Raw genomic sequence first — 12047 nt, 5'->3', positions numbered from 1 at the left:
TGTTTCAGCTTCTTGAAATATGTGATTTTGTTCATTCTGTCATCATCCATATGTCATGACCACTGGTAAGAGTCAGAAAACATACTATGTGAGCTAGTCATTTGAAAAATACAAAATAAGATACAGTTCTTTCTCTGAAACAACAGAAGTATAGTCCCTGCTTTGCTGCAGATGAGGCCATGATTGATATATCCATCTCCTGTTCCATCCTTTTGTTACTCTTGATTAAAGCAGCAAGATGCTTAAGCTCATCTGCCTGAGGCATCTGCTGAGACAAAAAAAATAAATAGATTTTCCTCAAAAAGCTTAATTGAAACCATGAGTTTCCCTAACCACACATATCCTACGATATCATACGATGTTTTGAAAACATCGTATGATATGATATGTCTGCATCCCTGGATGTCTGCATCCAGGGATGCAGACATCTCTTGCATTGGACATCAAGGCTTTGTTAGTGCTGAGACCTCACACTCAGGTAGCACTGCCAACAAATTAAGTTGAGGTACACTGTGGTGAACCTTCTCCAGATCTTGAAAGCACCAATGGAGCCCTTGGATACTTTATGAGAGTAAATATCTAGTCGGCTGCTCTATGACCAGAACAAAGGCTGCACAGCATCTCCTTAATCTGAGATTCAGCAATCGGTCAGCATCCGTTTCTGGAGATGCGTCAACAGGGAGGCTTAAAAAAAGAAAAGCACTCCAATGACAACTGGAACACACTGTCATGTCTGACGCTTTCTGGTTTCAGTGTTCATTGGTAAAGTGTATGTTTGATCTTATTCTTTCTTTCAAGGGTTGTACCATCAACCTGCCAGGGACAACAAAATAAATGAAGCTTGTTGGCTTAATCTGGCAGATTAACTGGGTGGAATGATGCTAGTTCATCTGTACTTTCCCTTTTTGAATAAATAAATGTAGTTCAAGTCTGCAGCTAATGGGTCTAATTCATGCCCTTCATTTGTAAATGACCCTAACTCAAATGTGAGTTCTTTATTTTGGCAGATTGTTTCTCTATATTCTAGATCCAAAGACAAGGCTCTTCAATAAGAGTGTGTGTTATGGGTGATTTTTAAGATGTTCCTGCCCATAGCATTGCAAGGCTTCAGTGTGAAAAGCCTGCTCCGAGCACATGTGGTGAAGACGTTTAAAACTTGGGTTTTTAAATAATTAATAACCCCATCCAACAGTGTTTCTGACAGACTCGCAGGTAGGAGGAAAAAGGAGAACCAAAGAGTGAACCATTATTTATTCAAAACATATGCAGTCACAAAGTCTGGATTCTTCCACTGCGAGAACCACACACATTCTGCAGGGTTGTGGCAACTTGGCTTTACACACAATAAAGAGAAGCCGTCCTTGCAGTCTGAAAAGTTCTTTTAACGGAAAGACTCAGCAGTTGTCACCAATAAATTGTCAAAAAGCAGTTATTTGATTCAGGTGAATGCGAGAATGTCATCATGAGTCAGAGCTTTGGTGACAGATCAAGCAGAAATTATACCTTATGGCCAAACCTGTTTTTACTAGTGACAGTTTGTAAAATCCCACCTAAAGTGACCCGCCACGTAAAATGTTCTCTGAAATCTGGATGCCAGGCAGAGGACTAGAACCACCATTCATTTAGGGAGTTAGATAGATAAACATAAAATATTGCATTATTGTAAGAGCGTAATGCGTATTTGTGTTCGTCCGCTTTCATCTGATACAACTGAATGAAATCCTGCTCAGTCCAGCTGCCTTTAGAAGTCCCCAAATTAGGAATAAGGAATTTATTCTAAGCATAAAATTAGCTGTTCTGTTAAGGCCTCAGAGGTCTGTAAGAGAAAAATTATTGATTGAACAAACAGTATCATGAAGGCCAAGGAACACAGCAGACGGGTCAGGGAGAACGTTGTGGAGAAGTTTAAAGCAATTTCCGAAGCTTCGAACATCTCACAGAGCTCTTTTCAGTCCGTCATCTGAAAACGGAAAGTCTACGGCATGATTGCAAAGAGTTGGCCATCCAGCTAAACTGACAGATTGGCCGAGGACATTGTTAATCATACACAGAGCCGGAAGTAACTTTGGAGGAGCTGCAGAGATCCACATATAGGATGACAGTATCTATTGGCAGGGCTTCTATTACCCGTGCACAGCATAGATCTGGCCAATGCTGTGGAGGAGAAAGAAAGCAGGAAGAATGCCATTGCCTAAATAATGCCCTTAGTATTGTTTACAGTTTGCCACAAGCCATGTGCAGAACATGTGGAAGATGGTGCTCTCATCAAATGAGCCAAAGTTTGACTTTCTAGCAAGGTGGTGGTAGCGATATCATGTTGTGGAAATGCATTCGTTCAGTAAAGACATCGTTCATAGAAAGATGGGTACAGGCAAAAAAAGACCTTCCAGCAGGAAAATCACCCTAAAAAAACAGCCAGAGCTGCAAAGCTGCAGTGGAATTAAATAATTTTCACGGGTTACCGTGCCCTGGACCAAAATCCAATTGAACATCTTTGCCATGGTTTAGGAAATGTATGTTGACCGACCCTTTTCTACCTGATCTGACTGAGCATTAGCTTTTTTTTGCAAAGAGAAACGGGCAAGAATTGATCTCTCCATGTGCTAAGAAGGCACAGCAGAGACTGCACTTTCCGAGAGCACTCAGGAACAACGATCCTGCACAAAAGCCGCCGGTGTCCCTCTTCTCCCGGCGCTCCATAGAGAGCGTCCTCTCACCTACTGCATCTGCGTGTGGTTCTCCAGCTGCACAGCCGGCAGACGGGAAAGCACTCCAGAGGGTCGTCATCACAGCCCAAAGGATCATCAGATGTCCTCTCCCTTCGCCGGAGGAACTGTACAACACCCGGTAAAAAAAAAAAAAGCCCCCAAAAACTGTCACAGCCTCATCTCATCCCAGACACTCATCTTTTGAGCATCTGCCATCTGGACGACGCTACGGGGCACTGAAAACTCATGCAAACAGACTGGAGAAGAGTTTCTATGCCAGGGCAGTAGCTGCACTCAACCCAGCCGCCCTGGTTACTTTACAACAGAAGTGCAATACTTTTTATACTTTTGTCTGTTTTGTTTATGTGTTTTTAATTATCCATTTGTGAATATTGAATAATTATTATTTGGCTCTCAAACCTGCACCCTAAGGTCAGCATCCACGTTTTGTTAGACTAGCACGACGTGTTACTACTCTGGCTCACTAATGGCAACAAAAAAAGGGAGACTATGCAACATCTAACATTTACGATATTCATTTAAAGAATAAACGTGAGTTAATGAACGTGGGTGTTGTAGCTCGTGCCTGGGGTTGAGTGGAAACGTAGGGCAATCGAAGAAACCAACAAACTAAAAGTCCGTGCTGTGGTGACAGAGGCATCCTCCGCATGCCACCCCTCTTCATGTGTGCGTTGACTAGGCAGGTCCGGTCCCAAGGGAAAATAAATTGAGTTTAATGCTGGTAGAAACATGTGCTACTAGTCCGTAAATGCAGTATAAAGGGGTTGTAAGGTAAAGTCTGACTGAATATAAATGTATGCATAACGTTTTAGATTGTTTTTTGGGGGGAAAAAGGACAAAAAAAACTGTATCTTCACTTTCCCTTCTCAACTGTCAGCTAATGTCTCCTGGTCTAGCACATAAAATCAAATTACAATGAAGTGAATGAGTGAATTTTGAAAAAAAAATGTGTATGTAAATCTTCTCTTCTTCTTAGATGAGCATCATTGGGAGCGCACCTGATTCTCGTAGAGCATGCTTTGTGCACGCAACGACAACAAAGGAATCTTATCTCATCTTATCCTGAATTGTAGATAACAGATTTGTTCAAAATACACATGAAGCAGCAATATTTCAATGCAACTCATCAGAGATAAGAGTAAATACACTTTTTTATAGAAATTTTTAGCTTTTTTCGCACAGAAAGATGGCCCCTGTCAAAAACTGCTCTTCTTTTTCTCACCACAGGCTCAACCCTCTTTCCAAACCTATCTATGTTCAAAGAAAAGCCACATTCACCTCCTTCAGGTTACAACCTCTTTGGCTGTTAGCACTTATTCCTTTTTTTTCAGTGTCTGTCAGCTCTTTTTATTCCTGCCTAACACTCCCCCCCCCCCAGCTCTTTCAGATATTAATGACACTAGGATAATAGTAGCTTTCATGTCTCGGCCTCTGACCCTTCTGGGCGTACTCAGAGCTGCAAATTTAGCCTTCTGTCTCGTCACCTTCCTGCCTCATGGAACACGAGCGGAAAATATTTTTTCCAACTCTTGCAAAAACATCGCAACAATACAGAGTTTTGCAAACGCCATCGTTATAAGGCGTCAAGCGTTTGCTGCAGTTTCAACCTTTGCTCTAAAAAGGAAGGGAAGTCTTTGACCATGCAAGGGTGTATCAGTGTCAACAGCATTAGTCACCCTCGCTGCTCCCATCAACATACCCTTTACCTATTGCCTTCTTGTCAAGCATGTTTATCTCCATTCACAGGGTCTCTCACACGTTCCTGAAATAAATAAATAAATAAAAAGCACTCCTATAACCTGTTATCGCATGCCTGCTGGATTGAAGAATTCCTGTCCTTTATCACCCAGTGCAACAAAATATAGTTTATTTCTCAATCTCTCCAGTCGCCCGTGATTCCGGTTTGTTATCGAGCCGCCTGGCTCCCCTGAAGATACTGCAGGAGGGTTTCTGTGGCTTCGGTTTAAGGCTGAGACATCAAAGAATGTCTTGTGGGCGCTGCTCGACCCGCTTTTCCATGAGAATAGGAAAGGCCACAGCCTGCCCTTTTAATTCAGTGAAACCTTTAGACGGAGTGTTTTACTGTCAGTACATTTCCCTTTTTGCTTCCTTAACTTTTGCAGGTCCAGTTCTGTTGAATCTGACTGGAACAGCTATCTTGAATAACACAGAGAACCACACCGATGTCAAGAATTAGGAATATTTTGTCATTGCAAAAATGATAACACGCATACAAAAATAGGGCTTTGTGCTTAGATAAGCAGCAATAAGGGGGTATAGTTTGAAGTTGAAAAAGTGGAAATAGTCATGGATAAATGTTCCATAAAGCCCAAAGTGCATCCACTACCTAGGACAAAAATAAAGAATATGGACAAATTCACAATTACTGATAAAATATGTGTCAGGACTCAGCTGGCAGAGCCGTGCAGTTTCTGCCGGCCCTGCCCTCTCTGCTTCCCTCCGCAGGTGTTTGCGGTTGACTGGTGGGCGGGGCACGCACACCTACGGTTGGTTCAGCAGCGCCGGGCCGCGCTATAAGAACTGCGCACGGACAGCAGGAGGATGCCAGAGTATTAACCTGAGTGGTATGCGAAAGGCCACTGTCTTCGACAGATCTCCAGTTTTCGATAAACTGATCATCTCTCTGTGCTCTCCAGGTCTCACCTGATCGCCCTCCCGGCGGATCCCTCTCTAGGAGTCACCTGTGCCCGCTCAGTACGGTTCCTCGGATCCCTTCCCCGTGCCAAGTGTCTGAACTGGAACCCCTCGGGACTCACCTGGTTCCTCCTGCTGCTCCTGGACCTCTGGATTCTCCGGCGCTGCTCGGATTCCGTTCAGCCTGCGCCCGCCGGTCACTCAGACACCTGCCACCAGCTCCATCAGGCAAGGCTGAGTCCGTCCCATCCTCCCCGGCCCGGTTTCCTGCGCCCAGTGGTGAGCTTATGCCCAACTCTAACGTGTTTGGTTCCATCAACCCCTTTTTGACGTTTCCCTTTCCCTTGCAGCGTCTGAACGCGTCCTGGTCGGCCTTCGTTCCCGCTGTCCTCGTACCCTGATTTTCTGCTTAAATAAATCCTTTGAAACTGATTCCCTGCTGCCGTTCGTGTCCTGCATGTGGGCCAAACACTTAAAACCAGCCATGACAATATGTAGTTCATATTCTTCCCAGGCTAAAAACCAAAACTCCAGTACTGATCATTAAATATTTCTGGGTTACTATGCTGTAAATAATAAGCCTGGGAGTTGTCCCGAGATGGTAGATTTTGATATACTTTTTTTTTGAAAAGACAAAAAGACACTTGTCTGGATGCAGACCTTGACTTTGCTGCTGTCCTTTATTCAAGATAGAATTATGAATTTGTAAAGATTTAACCTCACACTGTTGCGGTCCTCCCAGTTCTTTACACCAGAGAAGCGCGCTTCTTTTATTGTTGACTTCCTTATTAAGAAATGAGTCTTGAAACAAAAACTATACCTTAAGATATTTAATCTAATAGGACAGAGGAAGGATGCAGTTTCTGCACTGGACTCTCTACATAAACACGATGCTGGAACAAAACCAGGAAGTGAAAGAGTCCCAAACTCTCTATACATGAGCTTAAAAGGGTCAGCAAGGACATCCCTCCCATGTCGTCTTTGGCATACGTGTCACCGATTGACTCCACAGCACGGCTCCAGGGTTAATCTCATAATCTTTGACAAATTTCATTTCAGACAATGCATGCCACCATGTTTACCTGTGCAAGTGAGAATGATGCATATTTTAATTACTCATTTTACAGCATCTCTATAAAAATGAGACCGTACTCTGGGCATAATATGCACATCATTAATTGCAGACCCTGACTTTGAAGCAACAGTTTTTAACATTTTTCTAACTTTTCTGTGGCACCAAGCTGTGCAGCAGTCCTAATGCTAGCTGACGCGTAAAGAAAAATAATAATTAAAGTTTTCACTCATTTTCTGTCCTCCTCTAATCCATAAACATGCCATGAAAACAATCTCAAGGATAATTTTCATCCTTTTAAAGACGTGCCAAATGACAGCTTTAAAGAGCTCATTTAAAAAGGTTCTGTAGCAACCGCACTGATAATACTAGCTTGTGCGTAAGCAGAAAATGTGTGTGATTCTGCATTTCAGCTCAGTTACTTTTATTATTTCCACCCTAATTAATAAACAGATTATAAACAATCCTACAAATCATTGTCTAAAGTTTGCAGCCATGTTTTAACCAGCTGTTTGTCTAACTTCCTGTAGCAGCTAGCTGTACTGTTGGGTTAATACTATACGCCTAAGTAAACAGAAAGATGAGACTACATCACTACATTTTAAATTTCATCCTCGTCTAATCCACAAAACTAGGTTGTATGTAATCACAGAACAGCTACTGCACATATCAAGCTGTGCTGTTTTTATCAATAGGAAGGCCATCATCTTAGTCTGTAAGACTATGTAGCTTACTGTTGTGGTCTGCGGTGCCACAGCGCTAAAACTGGGTTGTCAGTAATTGAAAATAGTGTTTTAAGAGACAAATTCAGCTGTCATTTTAATAAAATAACAGCACCACAGCCAGTCCAATGAATCACTGTTTAAAATTTACATGTGTCCAAATTGCTGATTTGTAATCCATCTGACAAACAGATAATAAGTTAAACAGGCAACTCAGACATTCAGAATTAGTGTTTGCTGTCAGAGGTCGTGGAGGTGCAGGACTTAACTCACTTAGCTTTGCCTCTTCTTTCTGCGTCTTGAATTGACAGGAGAATATTTGCACTGGAACATTTTGGTAGCAGTTGCTTTCTCATGCCTCTCACACAGTTGTTTGCATTTGGAAACAACTGAGCGTTTCGAATAAAGCTGCAATGACAAAGGATGTTGTAGCTGTGATGTTGAGACATATCCCAATTCCAGCACACGCAAGACCAAAAAAAACAAACTAATTTTGAGATCAATTAGTTTGTTGCTATAAGCATGCTTAGTATGAGGGATTGCTGCAAAGGCACCAACACAATGCCAACAACTGTCCACTGTGACTACATGTTCTGCGATGAGGAGAGAACGCTGCAAGTCAATAAATTGATGCAATCTGCTGGATTTCCTTAAATAGACCTTTTTAACCAGTTGGTCTATACAGTTTGATATAATTGACTTGTAAAGTGCCTTTAGATGATGTGTCATGAACTGGTGCTACATAAATATACTGAATTGAATCGAGTCAAGACCAGCTTTACCACCACACCAGTTTGAAACAACTACTTTTCCACCCTCCAGTCAAAGGCTGCTGTGTTGTAGTAATGTTTGCTCCTCATGTGAGGAGAAATACGTTTCCCAGGAGTTCTTTTTATATCTGGCCTCCTCCAGTCAATACACAACCATAAACATTCTCCCTGGTTTGTGTGCTATTGTTATTGTCTTCAGAAGCCGTGCGCTGTGGACTTTTTTAAACAGCTAATAGTAGCTTCTGTTCACAACTAGCCGTGCTTCAGCGCCAACCCCCATCTTATATACAAACCGGAGCAATTGGAGAGCAGGCGGTGAAATCCCAGCAGGGGTTTCTTTGTCTTCTCTGTAACGGATCGCTTTGCCCTTCAGCTTCCACAATGAGTGAGGGTAGGATGCTGCTGCAGCCATGCCAGCTCTTCACCTCTTGTGTTAATACCACAGAGCAAAGGATGTGAAGAACAACAACCACGACATGAGGATGTCTATAACTCTTTTTGTAAAATCACAAACAGCTCAAGTGACCCGAATTGCACCCCATACACACCACCCCACAAAAAAAAAAAACTACTAATGTTTTTGTTTTGCACCATCAGGATTTATAATTGGATCCATATTTTTTTGCCTTAGTTAATCTTTTTCCATTATTGTATCTTCCTGTTTGCAACAGTAGCTGTGTGACTGTTGCAAACTTCACACATTTTGTTTTTACCACACAGTCGCAGTTTTGGTACAAACATTTCAGTGTGCACAACACATCATCACAAAAAAAAAAAATATCTGAAAAAAAAATGAGTTTTTAACATTCAAAACTAACATAAAATTCAGAAATACATAGATTATTGATGCAAAGATACATTGGCAAATATAATTCTTATTTCCTGCCCTCGGTTGTGCGGCTGGAGCGCAGTTTGACATATTGCCTCCATTCACGCCTGGATAAAACCTGTCCAGGAAGCACACTATTACTGATGTCGAATTGGGACTGCAGTTTATAGCTCAATAATACAGTCATCACTCATGCTGTCACTGACCATCACATGTTTCACATTAGCACTGCGTTCGACACTGATTTATTCCACTGCTCTCTCAGCAGAGGGGCAAAAATAAACATCCAGTCAGCATCCGTCGAGCCGCACACCCGTTTTTTTTTTTTTTTTTTTACCTGTATCGCGTTTTCAGTCCTGTTTTATATTTGATGGTCTCACAAACTTTCAACTTTGCTTTTTATTTGGTTCTTTTGTTGTAGCTCCTCTCTAAATATTTCTCATCATAAATTTCTGGTCACCCAGAATGGTTCCTGTTCCGACTTAACCTAAAAACCATTTGGCAGGGTGGTGGAGGGAGGGACTGTACTGTATCCCTTTATCAACTGTGCAGCCCAGGCTTTTGCACCCATCTGCTGTGGAATATCCATAAATAACATGCGACAAAGGTCTGCACGGGACAGTCTTCGCCCTGCCACTATGACCTTTCAGCAAAGAGAGACTCAAAGAGAGACAAAAAAAAAAAAAAAAAAAAAGTCCCCTTGGCACAAGGACGCAATCTAATTTGGTGCGGGGAGGCTGAAACAAGGCTTTCCATTTCAGAGTGCTTTGGAGAAACTGATTCCACCTCAGCACACCCACGTCAGGACTGGCACAAACAAGTCTGATAAGAAATCAATGGAATAGAGTTTAACAGCTGGACTACAATTGGTCTTATAGTCTGGACTCACTGTGGTCTCTGGGAGTTTTATGAACACAAGCGGAGAACAGCAGAAGAGGGAAAAACTTTTAATGAGCCAGAGTTAGATTTGCAGCCATTTTCTCTTGCATACATATGGAATAACGATCAAATGAGAGAAAACGGGTCATTTTAGCACATCAGATAATTGTAAAGATATATACTGGCAGAGATAGTGGCAGACAAAGACCCTTTTTTTCTTGACATAAGCCGTGTCCAGATCATTATTCTATTCAAGTTAAAAGTTCTGGAGGTTGAACCAAATGGACAAAAATGCAAAACTGAGCGGACTTTGAAATATAGGCTGTGCAAACTCGTCTGAATGGCAGCGAGGGGAGGTTGTCGAGTTCACCTAATTATTTTAATAGTAGGGTCATTTACAAGGTGAATTGCTCTGGTGAAACACGAGAGTCAAACACGATCAGAATAGAAAGACTTGAGGTTATTAATCTAGTGGAAGCAACGTATGCTGAAGAATAGCTCACCAAAGATTCTCTTTGATCAGATCCGAACAGCTAAGATGTCACACATTCTTATGTTGAACCCCCCGGTAAAGGCATACAGAAATCCTTAAAATAAGTACTGCTTTTATCTGGAGCTGCACCATCTCAAACAAATAAACTTACATTTCAGATCATACGTGCTTTATTTTTGTCCAGGATCACTACATTTTTTATTTACGAAGTCCTGGTACAGAAGAGTTAGCCGGGCACTCCAACACATTTACCTGGGTTTCGCTCACACCATCACAAATCCTCCGCTAACAATGACAAGCTTTTACTTTTCATTGGGAAGAATGGCAATCATCCATCCATCCATTTTGCGGATGGATGGGGTCGCGAGGGGTGCTGGTGCATATCTCCAGCTGTCAATGGGCGAGAGGCGCAGGGCAACACAGAGACATTCACGCACACCTGAGGAGAAATTAGAGAGGCCGATTAACCTAACAGTCATGTTTTTTGGAATGTGGGAGGAAGCCGAAGTACCCGGAGAGAAACAGGGAGAACATGCAAACTCCCTGCAGAAAGACACAGGGTTGGTAGGTAGGGCTCCATAGCTCAGGGGTTAGAGCACTGGTCTTGTAAACCAGGGGTCGTGAGTTCAAATCTCGCTGGGGCCTGTGATATTTTTGGGGGGGTTGTGGCCTAGTGGTGAGAGCAGCGTGCTTGCACTCAGAGAAGGATGCAAGTACCCAGTTCGATCCCCAGTGCCTGCACTCTGGGTCCCTGAGCAAGACCCTTAACCCCAGATAGCGCCACATATGGCAGCCCACTGCTCCCCAAGGGTGATGGGTTAAGAAGCAGAGAACAAATGTCATTGTAATGTATGTTTCAATGACAATAAAGTTACTATTACTATAACTTAGGACTCGAACCCAGGACCTTCATGCTGCAAGGCAACAGCGCTACGCCACTGTGCAGCCCCTTGAATGGCAATCATAAGAGCTGAAATTATTTCACTCATTAAACAAAAGTGAGCGAGTCGTTTCAGCTGCTCTCCTGTTCCAGGGTCGCCACAGCAAGTCATTACAACTTGCACGGTATTTTACCCTGAATACTCTTCCAGGTGCAACTGGGATTCAAACCCGGAACCCCCCTAGTAAAAAGACACATACTTGGCCTGCTACATCACAGAGGGACACTCATTGAGACAGAAATAATAGCAAATATGTTTATCCTATCTGGAAAAGGTTAGGGCACCCTACCGTTAATAGCTAGTCCTGAATCGGACCAGGACTTCACATTTCTTAGCTGGTAGCCAGACTTTGGTGTATTCCCTGCTATGTTATTGGTTATTGTTGAAGGGTCCGGTTCTGCTTTAGCATAAATGGGCGAGAGGTGGGGAGCGCCCTGGACAGGTTGCCAGTCTATCGCCGCGCAACACAGAAACACATGCAACAGCCATGTACACGCACACTTAGACTGTGTTCCATACGGTGAAATTAAGCATCGGAGTTTATTTTGTGATCTCTTCAAACTCATAAGCCGCTGCGGCCTCTTTCTCAAAGGGATCAGAACGCTTTTCCCATCTCACAATGGTGTTCACTGAGACTTCCCACAGTCAGGAGTAGACCCAATTAAATGTCTTTGTGTTTAAATAGGTTAAACCTCCTTCTGCCTGCAGAGAGGCAATGCTATCATCATGTGCACCTGATTTGAAATGGCTGTGTGCAACTCTAGCCTGCTGAAGTGAGGACAAATGTGGGGATTTCATAATATATTGTGGGGGTGTCCTTAATTGTTTCCATTGTTGTTAAAATTTATATTAAATATTCATCTTTACAAATACATTGGAAAAGCACAAGCTGTGTTAGAATTATTTGGCATGTCACTACACACATTATTTGGCCTTTTGAATGATCAGTCTCTATTC

General features: G+C 42.6%; 1 non-coding gene across 1 annotated transcript; it reads left to right on the top strand.

The window, feature by feature from the left end:
* Positions 1-10721: 10721 nt before the first annotated feature.
* On the top strand, positions 10722-10794 carry trnat-ugu. The gene has a single exon. It is a non-coding gene; the product is annotated as a tRNA-Thr (tRNA).
* Positions 10795-12047: the final 1253 nt, after the last annotated feature.

Source organism: Fundulus heteroclitus, chromosome 21, assembly GCF_011125445.2.
Source record: "Fundulus heteroclitus isolate FHET01 chromosome 21, MU-UCD_Fhet_4.1, whole genome shotgun sequence".
NCBI classification, from domain to species: domain Eukaryota; kingdom Metazoa; phylum Chordata; class Actinopteri; order Cyprinodontiformes; family Fundulidae; genus Fundulus; species Fundulus heteroclitus.
This window is presented reverse-complemented; position numbering and strand designations above follow the sequence as displayed.